General features: G+C 42.4%; 1 protein-coding gene across 4 annotated transcripts in view; it reads right to left on the bottom strand.

The window, feature by feature from the left end:
* wasf1 (WASP family member 1) overlaps positions 1–13225 on the bottom strand; it is a 50041-nt gene that overhangs the window by 35943 nt on the left and 873 nt on the right. The window lies entirely within an intron of this gene.

The raw sequence follows: 13225 nt of genomic DNA, 5'->3' as shown, positions 1-13225 counted from the left end.
TACACACACACAACCTGACGAGTCATTAAATACAGCTTATACCTTTGGCACAGTGCGACAGAAGGTTTTAGTGATTTTGATCCCCTGACTTTTTAGAGCGTGTACTGGCAAATGTATATATATTATTATATTATATTATATTATACACCCTAAATTAAAAATTAAATTAATTGGCATTGGGGTGGGAATCACAGTGTACCTCACAATACGATGCATGATACCAATAATATCACGATACACAACGACTCTGTCAATATAATCACTATATTGCAAGACAATCATATACTGATACATCACGATATCTGTCTAACTGAAGAAAACGAAACTTTCAGTGAAAGGTGAAAAGTGCAGGATTTCTCTCTTTATTCACAACATAGAGAACAAAGTGCATAAAATCTATGTATTGAAAGTCTATGAATTTACCCAAACCATAACTGCAATATTGCATCACTGCCTGCGTGTTTTCCTACCAATTAAGATTCTGTACATACCCCTTTAGTGGTGAGATGACACATTGGAGGCCCTCACCAGTAAGATGCTTTAACATACACTCACACACACACAGATAGAGAGAGAGTGCTAAAAATACACCTGCAGCTCCAGCCAGCTGTCAGGTTGGGCCACACAGCTATGCTAACTAGGTTTCCCAGTGGGAGAGAACCTGCAGGAAACAAGTAGAAAACAAAATTATTTCCTCAACTCAGTAACTGCATTTTGACTATAACTTATGTCCCACTGATATTCTTCTTGACACATTCTTTTCAGCCTGCAGACTTGCCTTTTTGCTTTGGTTCCCCCACCTGAGCACAAACAGTGAAGCGAGGCAGTCATTTAGCACTGTGCCACACTGTCTGTCATGATGCAGCCAGCAGCAAAGTTAGCATCCTGGCACACTGGCACAGAGATGTAACTCGGGTGGCACTCATCCACTGACTGGCTGTAAATATGATGCCTCGCAGGTGTAAGCAAGTTTCAGGAGTTGCTTTGGACAAGTTAGAAAAAACAGCGTTCTGTGGAACGAGCTGCTAAAAACTCATTTATCTTCCTGCAGCCATGGGACGCACTGCTTTGTCTCCGTTCCTTCCTACGTTGCTCTGCAGACGACATCAAAGACGTCAAACCATTCATCAGATATTTTCAGTGTGTGAACAGAAATAACTGTGACTCATCATTGGATTTCTGTCCGCCACTCAGTCAACATTCAGACCCCTGTTCAATGTGGAGCCTTGCACTGCACTGAAAGAGCGGTTTGGACGCAGCTGCATGCAAATTAATTTATTACAAAGAGACAACATTTCTTTTGACTTTAATTAAGCAGAAAAGGTTTGATTCCACTATAGGCGAGTAAATATTCATGGTCTGTGAATGCCTCCAGTCTCTCATGAACAAACAGACTTAAAGAAGTTTATCTGCTGAGCACACAAAAACCCATTGGTATGAATAATGAAAGCCTGCTGCTCAATAATAAATGTCTGCATGCTCGCACTGTGCAGCTGCACTTGTTTGGCCTGTGAGCGAAATTTCATTGTGCCTAACTCCCTTGAAGGACATGTACACAAACTAACCACCGCAGCAAAACCCCCGTCAGCTCAAACTGAAAATCACTAAAAGCAGTGAATACTCAGCACTGGAGAGCTACAGCCAGACAGAAAAGACATGCACCTAAATAAAGTAGACATGCCTGCCAAATGAAATGTGAGCTGTTTCATTCATCGTGTCCCCTCATTTGTTAGTCAATAGATATTTGAAGGGTGTCCATGAACACACGATACTTTGTCATCGAAGATAGACTCATTATCTCAAGCATGGGTGATCCTAAAAGCCTGATCCCACTGGTCAAAGAACATGTTTAAACCAGGGTTTTTGACCAGCGACCACACAGGTGGGTTTTTATCCGCTCCAACTCTGAAGATCCAGGTGAACATGCAAATGTTTTTCTTCATCTGCTTTATTTTTGGAAACTCCTGCGTCAGTTCCATCGCAACGATACATCACACATTCATTTTCCCTGTCATCAGTGTAGCCTTTATAGCCATGAGTTTTGGTGACAAATCTTCAACTTGAACTGAAAATGTTTAATTGAAGAGACATAGACGGGAGGTAGGAGATACAGTGCGTCCACGTGCTGTGTTGAACACATTTTCCTCCCACTTCGAGACAACAATTAGAAGTCAGAAGAGCTTCAGCATTAATGAAAAGACATTAAAGGGGAAAAGAACAGAAGAGAGGGGGAATGGGTATTCATGCATAGTTTAAAAAAGAAGAAAAAGCAGTGAAGGAGGTATCAGTGGAGAGAGAGAGAGAGCTAGAGAGAGAGCGCAATCATCTTTCCTCAGTGAGATCAATGTCCACACCAGGGGCTCTGTGTCTGGGCAGACAGTCGGGACAATGAATGACTGAGAGAGTATTTCTGGTGGGCAAAAACAGTTTATACATCATTGATACAGCTTCTTTTTTTCTTCTTCTTCTCCTCACAATACTTTATTGTGACGCACTGATTCACATTCATCTGATGCAGTAAATGTCCCAGAGGAGAACATGTAAAAAGGAATTACACTCACAGAGTATAAAGAGACATGAATCACGAGATGTGGCACCCTGTCTCTTCACATCACAAGTGCTCTTTAAGCACTCACCTTTGCAATTGCGTCACTTTAGCATGCCTCACGCTCCTTTTTGCTGTTTGCCTATCAATTTCCCTCTGATCTCCATCTCAGAGTTTGTCTTAATAAGTAAATCAAAAGACAAGTTTAGACGATAAAGCTTGGAGGCAAAATGGATTTCCATTTCTCACACACCGCCGCGTCTTGCGCAGATGGAAATGTGTAAACATGTGCAGGAAAAAAGAGCTGTTAATTCTCCCACTTCTGAGAGCTCTGGACACAGCCTGGCCACTCTTAGCAGACAGTACATTTGCATGACATTAATTAATCAAAAGTTAGTTCAACTGAAATTGTACTCAATTGGAGCAACACACCCAGAAAATGTGATCTGGTAGTCGCATTACTATTGCATGTACAGTATGTCTCCAGAGCCAGACTCGATCTGGGCCCCAAAATAATATACAAAGCTGGTACATAGAAGATAAGACAACAACAAAACAACAAAAAGTGGTGAAATTCAGACGGTGACATTTTACTGACTACAACGATTTAATGCACTGTCAGCTTGAAGACTTGCATATTTTAAAGTTAATGGATGGTAGCAGGGCTCAGAATGATGCTGGACATGCTAATTATTAACCACAACTCCGAGATCAACCATCTAGCAAGCTGAAAAAGGACATACTGTGTAATAGAAGCGGACACACTTCTATCAGGGACAACGGAGGCAGGAGTCCAGTTGCACAGCGTAGATGGACCACAACCGTAGTTTGACTTAACTGCATGGAAATATACACAATGAGGCTACAAATAACGTTGTTTTTACTGCGCACACTGACTCTTCTCTTACACACTGTACCCTGACTTCATCTGAACCATATCCACATGCAAAAAAAAAAATGTTAGCAGCAACAACATGTATCCCCCATTAACATATGCAAGTACTACATGTGAACAATGATGCACAAAATACAGCTGGCTATCATGTCACTTACTTGCCTTACTGGACTTTTCCTAAAAAATGGAAAAAATCATCACGTAATGTCCAAAAGCAAACAAGCGAATGGGTCAATTTACATCCCAACAACAGAAACAATGATCCATTCAAAACCCTTCAGTCAACTGAGTGGAACTGGGCAGCAGCTGAAGGGTGGATATGCGGGGAGGAAAGACAGGAGAGGAAGCGGGGAGGATTTGAGGGATAAATTGGAGCGATCACACGGTGCCAGGGCAGCTGTGCAAATCTTTTACAGGCTGTCTCTCGACTGTGTGTGAAATGTAGTTTGTGTCTGTGCGTGAGAGACAGAGCACAGGGGACAAAGTGCTGGCAGAGCATGGGCGGTGAGGGTTAGTGAAGGTGCCCTTGCGCTGAGGAGGTCTGGGGTGATGCCAACGAAAACAGAGGAGCGATGCTGACCACTGTGGTGACACAAAGGTCTGCTTTGATCAAAGACTTTTCTGATTCAACTAAATGAAGTGAGCTAGAACGCTTCTTTTTTTAAAAAAAAACAAACTGCTTATTTGAACGTGTCAGACAAACATTTTACATTTCCTCAGAAACGGCTTTGGCCATGTAGGGAAAAATAAGAACCAAAAAAGAAATGAGTGTAAACGAAAAGAGAAATCCATCCATTATCAACGGCCTATAGCGAATTGCAGAGGGAACTGGAACTAATCCCAGCTGCCACTGGACAATTGGACCCTGGACAGGTCACCGCTGTCCATCGCAGGGTCAGCATACAGTAACAAACAATCATTCATGCTCACATTCACACCGACAGGCATTTTTAGAATCCCCAGTCTGCTTGTACACTCCACACTAAAAAGGCCCTGGATGAACCAAGATTAGAAAAAGATTATCTACTAGGTCCAAATGATTAGGGGAAAAAATATAATTGTGATTTTTCTGCTAGATATTCCCAATTACAACCTGATTTGAGATGTAATTTAACACAATTCACAAAGTGCAGTTTAATATTCACTGTGTAATCTTTGTGTAAAAGGAGCATTACAACAGGACATCTACCCTGTATCCTGATGTAAGGATGAGAATTTAAGGAAATGAATTGTTTTCAATATGCACGTGTTTGTTTTTGATAAATCTGTTTATTGCAAATAGGTTTACATATACACTGTATCGCAGCAAGTACAATTAACAATAAAGTAATAGGAAATGACTGCATAGAGGTAGTATAAAGCTAGCCAACACAGACTCTAGAAATCTGCTAAATGGTAGAATGTGACCAAATTATTCAAATAAAATAAACAATCAAATGACAGGTACATAATGCAGTGAGTCAGAAGGCAGTCATTGCAGGAGATTAAAATGAGTAATGAAAGCGTGCCAAATTTGGGAGAATTTCGCCCTTGAGCCTCTTTCTTAATTTGCATACAGAAGATTGAACAATCAAACCTTTAAGGATTAGGATTTAACACATAGACAAATTAAGGCCAACTACAGAATATCATATTCTAACGTCACACATGTGCTCACGTACAGGCTCTACAGGCAAGCGGGGGCTGGTCACCTCAGGGACTTCTTCCATCTATAGAAACAGTGTGCTAATTAGGAGTCAAAGAAATCAGCTGCAGGCCTCATGTGATCTGTGTCTCATGACATCTCTGCACCACCCTCCGCCCCATCCATGCACCCGCACACACACCCCGACATCTTTCAAGATGCCACAGCGAGGCCAACGTCGAGATTGAGACCTCCAGAGCAAAAGAAGACAAAATGTGGTCTAACAGGCTCGTATTAACAGCGTTACAGGAGACTGACTCAATTAGGACGTTTATACTGAACAGTGATAAAGTCCCTGGTTCATTCTACCTGCCAATTTTTTTTTTTTTGTTGAGATTTTTAAATTGAGGCAGTCTTAAAGTGTCTGCATGATTCAGTCTGCTATATTTATATCTACGCAGACACTCTGCTCATCCATATAGATTTGATCAGTGGATCAAGCCGGATGTTGTGTCTTGTCCCTGGTGAAGGCTGTATGTGTGACAATGGGACACAGAGTGTGTACTAAAGCACCTCTCAATCCCTTTTCTCCAGTTTGCTTTTGGAGCAGCCCGGGCATTGTGAGGCTCTCTGCTCATCTCCAGTCGACGCAGCTTGAAAGGGGAAATAAAATCCAAAATCTTCGTGCCAGTACAATGGCATCTCGCTTCCCCATTCCCTTCACTTGGTTCCCTTTTCTTCTTCTCTTATCAGTGGGCACATGCCCCCAGCATGCTCCCAAGTATGTTGTGCACGTGTGTGTGCGTGTGTGCATAAAACAAAGTTACCCAACAGTTACCCAAAGGATTCATGTTGACTGCAATAAAAAAAATCTAGAAATCAAAGTTAACACAAGGAAGAACTGAAGATAAAGTTCAAATCAATTGGTAAATTGGGGAGGGAGATTAAGGACAATACGGATGATGGATCACTGCACCAATTTAGTATTTTTTCTTATCACACTACAACATTTTTGTATGTAGGGTTTTTGAACCATTGCAACACACACACACACTCACCAAACCCAACTTAAAAAAATAACCTGCAAAGATTTTCTCCTTGATAAATACACTCTCCATTTAACTCTACTTTTATACTTGATCCATATTGTATTCAACGTCTGGCCTTGTGAACAACAGCCCTGTTATTGCTGTTTGAACTCGCCGTAGCTCTGCTTTACAAATAAAGTAATAAATAAAAATCTGGTCAAGACCCATACAGCAATGCAACAAAGATTTGACTACATAACTGGCAGGTGTCAGGGGCCGCCGCTTATGCAAGGTAGGAATAAAAATAAAAAAAAAGGAGAAGAAGATGGCATGCTGTACAGTATGAGCCTGATAGAAACAGATGGAGGCACAGACAGAGAGAGCAAACGCGCATGGACGCTGGTAAAGAATAACAAAGACGGCAGATGGAAAACGGAGAATCTCTGCAGTTGTCCCATCAGTGAGGCCAGTCTGTCAGCACCTATCTGTCCTCCTGAGGCTTCAACAAGAACCAGGCGCTCGCCTGGAGTTGCCTCTAACATTTATATAACCACACATAATAGTGAAATGACCTCTGACCTTATCGCCCATGTGAACCCATGCCATATTTAACTTGGGGGAGGAAGACTTTCCTCCAGGCAGCTCATGCCAAGCTCATTTAATTACAAACACTAGCTTGATATTAAGTCAGCTAATTAACTAACACACACACACGCTAATGGCATTTCGCTAAGTTAAATGAACAGTGTGGGGATCAATTGAGAAACATTCACCTGATTAAAAGATCAAAGACGAACCTGCCCCCTCATCCTGACCCGTCCTTTTCTGTGTGGTGTCCTACAATTCACACACAGCTCTCCATGTAGGTGTGTATATGACGTGTCTGTGATCACTTCCAAATAAATCCAGATAAATGAGTGTTTTAATTCAATTTAGATATAAAACCGTCATATTAATAGGTCAGGTAGTGGGTTGGCCGACTTTTGGTTGCAACTAAAACAAAAAAAAAAAAGAACACAGACTAATGTCTTCGTTTACCACCACCGAGTCTGGGTCAAGGCTCCAGCGACGGTTTCAAAGGATTAAGGGATGGATGGATGGTTTCTCAGATTCTGTAAATTGCCTGTTACTTAGCCAACATTTTCACCAGCCAACTGTCATCTGAGGCTAGTGTACATTGTCAAGGTTTTAAAATAGCACATCATTTAAAACACCTAGATTCATAGTGAAGCCATAAATATTAAGATTCATGCGTCGTCTCGTACCACACACACACGTACAGCATCATCTCCTCCTTGATACTATGTTTGAACAAATTGGCAGGCAAATGGATGAGTGGATGCACAATATGTTTGCAATGATCAATTTAGACAGCAAGAGCACTGTTGACATGGTAACCACATAAACCCATAGACTGTACATGTAAAAAATTGGCATAGTCTTCCTGTTGCAAAAGGAAAAGCTGCAAGATTTGTAATTCCACCAGTGCCTATTAGATGGTATTAGCTGTCAATCACACGGTGTCCACTCATATGTGCTGTGCTTTATTGTCGGTTTTCCTCTTTCCTCTAAATTAATATTAATATAATTATTGGTAGAACAAGCAGTGGAGATTCCAGGGATTTGCGATCTTACACTCACATGATTTCATGTCCGTTCCGTTGCGATACGTCTTGCAGGACACATTAAAAAAAGCCATCATACTGTTGCCATAAACCCACAAGTTTGTCCTCTTTCTCTACCGTCGTCTGAGTCCGGGAGACGGTCTGCACATTCATCCTCGTCGCACTGTAGGCAGCCCGGTCCACTCACACTCACTAGTTATTGCAGGGTTCTGTTCACACCCCAATCGCTGTTTAGTCATCAGTATCAAACATGTATGTAATACTTATGATTTGAAATCGGGAAGACTAATAATCTGCTCAAATCAGCCTAAAGTCAAAAGGGCACCCACTATCAGATCGGGACCAAAATCTGGCCAATTATCCTCTAGTGTGGGACAGATTTAGGTTAAGGGTTAACAAGTCCCCACTCAATTCACAGTGAACACATGCTGGGCCATGCTTTAGTCCTGATCATGTGTATTTTTCTTTCTCCAGTCCACGCTAACTTAGTGCACAGCAGCCATTCCACAACCGGCAGTTTCAGGGTTAATAACACAGCGCAGTGGTCAGTGGACATGTCAAGTGGATGATGGTTCACATTTACAGCTGGATGGTTGAAAGGCTACACTTGGACCTCCGAGGCAATGAATCTGATTAGCACATCCGCCATCTTGTGGTCCAACCAACAGTACTAGGGCAAAAAAAAAAAGGCAGAGGCACACACACGTGATCTAAACACTGGTAGACCACTGTTCCAGAGCGAGAACGAAGACACATTATCATGTCGCTGAAAATTGTAGCGTTGACTCTCTGTCCTATGTAGATGTGTCTTTGACCAATAAGACTTTCCTGACCTCCATCTGACCTCATCTGGGCAGCAATTATTTGTCTTTGAACCCCAGTGAACTCACAACACTGCAGTAAACTGCAGCAAACACAGATGAAATAGAAAGACTATTTAGAGCAGGTGTTCTTGGGAAAGGAATTTAAGTCCCTGTAAAGCAAATACAGAGAGATGTGTGTGTGTGTGTGTGTGTGTGTTCAGGTCCTCCACACTCTTAGTGCAGAAAATGTTGCTGAATTGTACATGATATGAAACCTAATTTTTTGAACACATTTTTTAAATCATTCAAATTTCGGTAACGTGGTTGGCAACACATTTGTCTGCGGGGTGCCTGAGTCAGAAGTGAGAATTTTATCACTTTGCAGGCTCTCTAAGTAAATCTGGCCGTTCCCGCTCATCATCAAAGGCGAAAGGAAGGAGGCCTTGCCTCCACTTCCGATCTCACCATCTAAGCTAGAGGAAACGTGTATACTCGCAGTCCCCGCTGGGCTTCAGTCCAGCCCAAAATCAAACAAGCCTTGTGTTCAGGCCTCATGGAAATCCAAAGCAGAGCTGGATCCTTGCTGTGAGCTGTAAATGAACAGCCAAATACTGGCTCCAAATAGAGATCAGCAGTTGTCCTGTGTGCACAGGAACCCCTGCTGTGAAACTGTGGACAAACACACTAGGAAGCTGAGAGGGTACTTCCCCTGTTGGTCTCCCTCTGTTTTCATAACACTTTCTACTGTTTCCCTCGGCCCCCTTGGTAACATAAGCCATGCTCATGGTCATTTGAGAGGTTATTTTTGTAAGGTAGACAAACAAGAAGATTGAATGTGGTCGTTAACCGCAACAAGACTAGATTTAAATCATAAACAAAGGCCTATTGCATCTTTTACTTCCCCCTTTTACCTCTTCCTTGGTATTCTTCGTACGGCTTTTTGGAGAAGAGAAATGGGTGCTGATGAAAACCCTGATGAAAATTCACTGTGTCTGTAATTGAATGCTAGCGTCTGAGTCCTGACAAGCGGGATTCAAGCCGCGTTCGGGATGAACGTGCCTCGCCTCCCATTTCTCCCGCTTCCATCAATCATCGCAAATCACCATGACGACCAGGGCCAGCTCAATAATCACCCATCACAGCACACTGATGTTCAAAAAGAGAGAGGAAAACTAAAAGAGGGCAAAGACAACATGCTGTGTTACCCATCGCGGTGGAGTTTTGCTTAACTTTGCATAGTCAAGTCTAATAGAATGCAAAAAACACTCTGAATGCGGCTGCGGAGACTACACGGAAGTCTGCTCGCAGCATTTAGAGCAATTATGCACAGATGTCCCAAACACAAAAAATACCTGAAGCATAAACATTATTTATGAATACACACAAATCCACTTTCAGTACTTTGGCTCCAAGTTTTTGAAGTTTATGAAGACGCTAAAAAAAAGTTTACTAAATGTGCCCATGACGACATGTAAGCGTCTGCAGATGTCCATTATCAGCTAAGAATATGAGCCAGATCACTTTCAGGTCAATATGCTGTGAATTTACCAATACAACATCCCGTCTTTTTTATTTTGTTTGACATCGTGTGATTACTGCAGCGCTACATTTCCGTACAATCTCACCACATACATTTAAACCCGGGAAGGCGTGAACATACCCCTGTGCATTTGGAAAGCCGCAACTGGCACGTATGAAATACCAATGTTTATGATGACAAATCTCTTCCTCGGCTCATTAGAGCCTGAAGTGACAGAACGTACATGGCAGCTGTTCTCTGAAATGTTTGCAAGAGTGGTTTCATCTCAAGAAGAAAAAAAAAACAAAACACATTAATAAGAAGACGGAGAAGCACAGCGGGCGGTATGTTCAATTTACAACGCGGACAAAACTGAGTAAAGAACTCAGCTCCGACAGTAGAGTAAAGGGAGCTCGGAGCTCAGGCACACTTGCTTTTTGGCTGTGTTTGCATTGGCAGTGACACACTCAGACAAGTCTATTTCAGAGATATCCTGTGAACTCATCGAGAGACCCAGACAACACCCTCTGCTCCCCTGAGTGAAAGTGAGAGGATGATAGGAAAGACCCAGAATGGCACAGGAGACAAAGCACTACAAGAAGACTGAGAAAAAACAAAACAACAAAGCAACACATAACTGTGCCACGGGTGTTGAACATATGAGATGGCAGATTTGAATTTGTCAAGTAAAAACTCCACTTAAATTGCTTTGCTTTTATCTCTGAAAATGGTACTTACATGGCTACACATGTATACAAGGCATTCTCCTTGATATATATTTTTATCTTGATTCCACAAAGCTTGCTCTACTTTATTGCAGAGCAAGAAAAAAAAAACAAGGTTAAAGCACATTATAACAACTCCTATCCACGAAGTTGTAGAGAAGTAGTAGAGCACTGTGAACCAGGACAGTACCTCAACCTGGGCAAGTGAGTTTTTAATAAGCAGAAAGAATCACGGAGAGACAGTCACTGTCAACACTGTCAAAGAGAGCGACATGTCAACACAAGGACGGACAGTTACACGGACAAAGAGGGAGAAGTGGGAGGTGGAGGCAGTGGCAGTAAGACACAAGGAACACTAGTCAAACTGAGTCAGGGCAGCTCAGATCACGGACAGAAGCAGTATTATAGAGCACTGGGTCTGGCCAAAAGGAAGAACAATAGCTTCTGTGTGTTGCAGTCTCTGGAGCGTCCTAACAGCTGGGAGATAGGAGGTCTGTCTGTGGTTCCAATAAATGGCATGTTAAGGGGTGTTGCACATTGCGCACACATAAATCTTCGCTCTCTGCTTTTACCAGAATCCCTGACCCACCTTCTTGCCACCTCCTCCTCACGATGAGAGTCACCACTGATGTTACGCTCATCTTTCTTACCCATGCTCTTGTGACACATTCATCCGTGAGAGATCGGTTATTCTGTGTTCGTTGCTATCACCCGGTTCCACCTCTGTGGAGAAGGCTAAAGAAAGAGAGATATTCTTCTTGCGAGCATGAGAAACCCAGGGACTGGCAGAGGATCAGAGCAATGTTAACAAATACGAGAGGTCCAAAAGCCCCCACAGGAGGCATGCCAAAGCTCTTCTTTCACGGCGAGGGCTTCTAAAACACATGGAAAAATGAGAACTGAAATCTGTGTAGGAATGTCATCCCTCGTGAAAGAGTTCACAACCAGCATCACATAAAACCAGGGTAATGTGTTTGGTTATATTCTGGGAATACACCTAAAGGTGAGGCCAGAACAAAGCAATCATTCGATCCTTACTTCCTAACTTTTCTCATTTTACAACTGTTTTCCTGCGAGCTCAAAAACATGCACCATGTAAGTAAGTACACTTGCAAAAGAGCTTTCTGTAAGCTTAACAGCAACGAGGACTGGGAGCCTAAGCATACATGTATTACCTCTGCACACATCCTCTCAAAACTGAGCAAATGTCTAAAGTTTACTTTGTTGAAATGCCATTTTTGGGAAGAGACAAAGACGGAAAAACATCTTGAAGCCATCTTTGTTTGACTGTACTGTATGTGCATGATACCTCTGAGATGTTGTGAAATCTACCTATAGCTTCCATTCCGTCACGTGACGATTTGGATGCCACTGCTGCACACTGATCATTTTAACAGCTGCAAGAGGTCTCAGTCTATTTTGTCCACGGAGCCTGGGCTGTTTTCACGTGCAGAACTCTTTACATTGGACATAAATCATTTTGTAGAGTTGTCTGGTTATTGTGTGCATTTAGCACGACTCCTTGATTTAAATTAAGATTCATAATCTTATTTCTTGTATTGGGTCCAGTAGACGTCTCATCTCTAATTACCTTGGCCAAGAAGGTTACGTTTTGGCCAAGTGTGTCCGTTTGTCCATCTGTTTGGCTGTAAGCAGTGTAACTCCGAAAAGAAAAGAATGTACGAAGATGAAATTTTCTGAGGATGTAGGGAATGGCCCAAGAAGGGAATGGTTAGATTTTGGTGGCGTTCCAGAAATGGATTTACGTGCTTTCTCTTGTCATTACATGAAGATGATCAAACTGACCTCACTAATCTACTGTCAGGAGCAGCATTTCTACCTTTTTTCTCAATGGCTCTGCAGCTGATGCTTCCAACGATAATTCATTCATCACCAACCAGCGAGCTGAACACACATTTTTTCTGCTGTTACACGTCCACTGTATTTCATGCAGGGACTGCATATTTCCTTATGGAGTAGATCATAATAATATGGTCATATACCACACAGCACCACAGGGACTGACACCATGTAATGCAAAGGGCTACCTCTAAACTGTCAACAACTGTAAAAAAAAAAAGAAAAAAAAAAAGGTGATCCTAGCCACTAAAAGGACACTGCTCCTTCTCGTGCCCACTTTTTTTTGTTGCTGCACTTGAAGTAGTACAAAGAAGGTTTCATATTTCGTAAAGCATGATTTTCACTGGGCTGACGGATTACCATCCCCCATGACTGCAAACCAACGCTGACTGAAATAGACCCCAGCCCCAATCCTCCTCTATCTGAGGCGAGTCGGTGCATTCTTAGTGGGGGAATTAAATCGAGTATTGCCGATGTCAGCGGTTCGTCTAAATTGTGCCGTAGCAAACAGAGAACTCAGCAACTCACGGGGGAATTGAATGCACTAACATATGTGGCGTTTGCCCCCTTCTTTCAGCTCATTTGTGTGGGGCATTGCAAA

The sequence above is a fragment of the Solea senegalensis genome, linkage group LG17 (genome assembly GCF_019176455.1).
Source record: "Solea senegalensis isolate Sse05_10M linkage group LG17, IFAPA_SoseM_1, whole genome shotgun sequence".
Taxonomy (NCBI): Eukaryota; Metazoa; Chordata; class Actinopteri; order Pleuronectiformes; family Soleidae; genus Solea; species Solea senegalensis.
The sequence above is the reverse complement of the archived record's forward strand: the minus strand, read 5'-3'. Positions and strand labels throughout refer to the sequence as shown.